This window comes from Pteropus vampyrus, unplaced genomic scaffold, assembly GCF_000151845.1.
Source record: "Pteropus vampyrus isolate Shadow unplaced genomic scaffold, Pvam_2.0 Scaffold154, whole genome shotgun sequence".
In the NCBI taxonomy this organism is placed as follows: Eukaryota; Metazoa; Chordata; class Mammalia; order Chiroptera; family Pteropodidae; genus Pteropus; species Pteropus vampyrus.
This window is the reverse complement of record NW_011888935.1, coordinates 617,251-621,510: the sequence shown is the minus strand read 5'-3', so window position 1 is coordinate 621,510 and position 4,260 is coordinate 617,251. Positions and strand designations below refer to the sequence as shown.

Sequence of the window (4,260 nt, the reverse complement as noted above, 5' to 3'; positions counted from 1 at the left end):
AGAAAAGGAAAAGCATCCTGAACACAGCGGGGGAGGGGGACACCCTCTGTTTCCAGAAGAAGGTCATGTGAATATTTAACTATTACTTAAGTGCAGTTATTATGTTCCACGGGACGGCCTTTAATCCATTCGTGATCTGACTCATTCTCTGTTCCGGACTGGTAACCACCTGGCTTTTCACGGCTTCCTCGCAGGAGGAAGAGACACCGCCGGCCTGGGTGGCAAAGGGGGTCCTTACCGGCTGGACGCAGGCCACAAAGTGTACCAGGTCTCCCAGGCGGAGAAGGACGCGGTTCCCGAGGAGGTGAAGAGAGCCGCGAGGGAGATGGGCCAGAGGGCGTTTCAGCAGAGGTGAGCGGGGCCCACATCCAGCACGGTGCCGGCCGCTGAGCCAGAAAGCACAGCGGGCCCAGGAGGCCCAGGTGTGTGCGGTTCTCCACCTCCCACAGCAGCGTGGACCACGGACGGGAATCCAGAGCCGCCCCTTCCTAAAGGCACAACTGAGTGAACTTGAACATGGCCCCTCATTCTTTCCTTTTAAACGTCTTGATTACGCATGCCGCTATGGAAGGTGGAACACAGCACACCGGGAGGTAAAACCGAAGATATTTCTCTTAAAGAGAAATTGAACTTCGAATCACTCGCTCTCTCCACCTCTGTTCCTGGGCCACACGGGGGCTTCAGGTACCTCTACGTGGGTCCCTTCCTGCCCTCAGGGACTTCGTGGGTCAATGTGGAGAAAGGACTAGTGCACACACACACACACTCACACTCAGACACACCCGTGTTAGGTGCCGGAGTCCCCTGGCGTAGAGGCTGTGCAGGGAAGGGCAGGCCAAGGTTAGCTGTGCGGTGGGGCCTGAGCCCAGCTGGATCTGAGGATCCAGAAGAAATCTGGAAATCATATTCGAGGAGGAGGGCAAATCATTTTCGCCCTGGGGAGGGCAAACCCAGCAGCCCAGGCACTGGGCAGGGTGAGCATGGGTTCCATGGGCGACAGCCCTGCCTCTCTGGACTAAGGGGACCGGCTGGAACGGTGTGGTGTGGGCTTGACCGGGAGGCCGGGTCAGTGGGTGGAGGAGGCCTTGAAATCAGGCCGATGCCGGCCTGTGGCTTTCAGACAGTCCCGGACCGTCCTGGGTCACTTCGATGGGGACATTAACAGATGGGAAGCCACGTGACACATCAAGAGCCATCCACACGTGTTCTTCAGCTAACAGGGAAAAGTGCCCAAGGAGCGGCACCATGTCTCTTTGGGGACCGAGGGGCTCGGCAGTGGTTTGGGATGCGGGTTTGCGTCATCGCGCCCAGTGGAAGGAGCTGGGTGCAGATCAGCAACGCGGGCTCGCATGCCCGAGGTCATCCCCCCACGGAGGGCATCTGTCCGTGCATCACACGCTGTGCTTACACGTCCTGCCAGGAAACGGCGCAGCACAGTGGGGACAGACGTGCGGGTTCTCCCCGCCAGCCACACCGCGCTCCGGCCGGCCGCCGGCTTCCCGACGACCCGGATCCACTCGTCTGTCCTCACCGTGCCTGCATTTGCCCTTCTGGAGATAAGCGACTGCCCCCTCTCCACTTCTCAGAGAGGGTCCGAGGATAGATAACCACTTTGGAATAAAAGCGTAAGGTGACAGGTAAACTGTGATGAAAAGCCTTGTGAGAATTAGAATATCGCTCTATACCTCAGATAAACGGTATCCATTTAGGAAAAGAACCAACTAGATATGCACCATGCTTCCCTCCCCAGCTAATGAGCTTCTATTGTGGCCACAACCAAAATCTCACAAGTTAATGTCCAGCCTCCATTTTTGAGTAAGCGGACACATGGATAGATGCTCTGCCACACTAGGAGTTCGCGGGGAGGCAGAAGTAGAGAGGAACATACAATGGACCTGTCCCCCCAAGTTCAAGAAGAAAACTCAGGCCCCACTCCTAGGCCGCACCCCCAGATAGTTTTGAAGCTAATCCAAGATATCCTATATTTTCATCATAAATATTTAAGGGTATATCTCTGAAAGATAAGAACTCTTTAAAAACGTACAAACTCACAACGCGATTATTACATTTTTTAAAAAGAAATAATTCTTCACTGTCATCCAACAGTCACTTCTAAAGAGCGGTGTTGCAACCCCAGGCGTGTGCAGCTCAGAGCTCGCTCCCGTGAGGCTTGACAGCGCCCTGTGCCTTTCCTCCCAGTTCCCATCGCTCCCCCGCTCTGTGTGATGAGTCCCGCGAAGCCGTTTGCCTCCCCACGGACAATAAGCCCCTTGAGGGCGGGGCGCTTTGCTCCGTAACATGCTCCTGGCACCTACACCTAGCACCTGACGCATGGCGAACATTCATACCCGTCTGTGGCAAGAATAATGGACAGGTGCCTACAAGTGGTGGTGTCTCCCTCTCACACTGAATTTAGAGGCTGGCGAAAACCAGGTGACAGGCGGACCTCCCCATCCGCCTCGAGGGTCCACCATGTTGCCTCGAGCCCGAGACCACCGACGGGTTCTAGACAAGCAAGTTCAGTTAGCATCCATTCACGCCTGGACTTCGCCCAAGTACTGGTTCCGTATGTCGGATCGACTAATTCAGGAGGAGTAACAGGTAGACAAGTGCAAGGTGCGCGGGAAGCAGGACAGAAACAGGGAGCCGCGAACACGCTCGAGCTAGACGCCGAGGTGCTCTGCACACGCTTCAGGCGCGTTTGAGGCGGGCACATTCTGGAAACCGCGCCCACGGCCGCCGGCAGCACCAGTCAGCCTTCCGCAGTGGATCTCAGCTCGCGTTCGTTTTCCTCCTAGCTGATCCCAAATTACAGTATTTAAGTCTGACCTATACGAAAAAGTAAAATGAGAACTAAAATTCCCAGACTCTTACGTAACAGTAAACACACCCTTTTAAGAACAGACTGCACCCCCCAAGTGCAGAGAGCCGCGCAGACGACGAGGCTGTGAAGCAGCTGCGCCCAGCAGCCTGGACCCGGGTCCCGCAGCAGAAAGTACGTCTGCGGCTGGTTTCGTGGGCTCGAGAGTGTCGGCCCTGGGAAGCTGGCCCGCGTCAGAGGCTACAGTTCCCTATTTTCTCTCCCCATTCCCTTTCAGAATGGGTTATCACTTCTGAACACCTTTGTAGCTGATCTTTCTGAAAGCTGACACAGCCCCGAATATGATTTCCAGATTTCTTCATAATTAGAACAACATGTGGTGTTTTTTGAGTGCAGCTCAGTCGTGCCAGAGGTAGCTCTGTAACTAGAGCTAATTCTGATCTGTCTACAAAGACCATTCTGCTCGAGATGACTTACCAGTTGCCCGGCTCCGTGTGTGTGTGTGTCTGTGTGTCTGTGTGTCTGTGTGTCTGTGTGTCTGTGTGTCTGTGTCCTCCTGCTAAGGACAATCTATGTCTACTTTTTTTTTTTAATCTCCCTTCTTTGGAAAAGAGCATATTGACCTGCTAGGTATGAAGGGGGTAGGTAGCATATCCCATGATATTCACAGTGCCCAGCTTCTGTCAGCCTTGATACTTGAGACATAACTTAATCTAATGAAAATTTATAGAGAGGCTTTAAGAGATTGCCAAGACTAGACATAAGAGGTATTGTTCAGTGGTCAAGTCCTATCCACACATTCGTTTTTGATCTTCAGGACAGAGAATAAATTTAGAAGGCACCTTGGCATGTCACCTCAGGAAACAACCATTCAGATATTATTTGCCTGTCAGGTATTTACCTTTTAATAGTCAGTATTTTCAAAGGCTGTGCGACAGCACTATTGAATGTCGCTGTGTGTCAGGCATCGTGCTAGGTAATGCAGATTCAGAGAAAAAAATAAGACGCGTTCCTTTCTCCCAAAGGAAAAGAAGGGAATATCGGAGTGCTACACATGCAGTAAACGTATTTTTCATTGAATTTTTGATTCAGTTATACTCACGTATATACACATACACATGTGCATTTGTGCGTACCATGTCTCAGTGTCTTAAAGCGTATTTCTTATTATGGAAAATAAAGTTTGAAAACATTATGATCGAAGGAAACAAACATACCTATTAAAGCGATCACGTGTATAGGTTCTATAGTAGATATCTGTTGAAGACATGTGAAAGGGAATGATTATCAGAGAGATTGAGCAGGACTGTGGGAGGTGGCCTTCGAGCTGGGTCTTGAAACCTGAGCTGGCGGTAGCTAACCCAGCCGGGTGGCATGGCAGGGGTTGCCCACCGCCCCATGAGAGTCTGTGCCTAACTTTATGTGATGCCGGTGAGTAC

The 4,260-nt window shown here is 52.1% G+C and overlaps 1 protein-coding gene across 1 annotated transcript in view; it reads left to right on the top strand.

The window, feature by feature from the left end:
• Window positions 1-4,260, top strand: part of VWA8 (von Willebrand factor A domain containing 8) — a 281,798-nt gene that overhangs the window by 228,051 nt on the left and 49,487 nt on the right. The window lies entirely within an intron of this gene.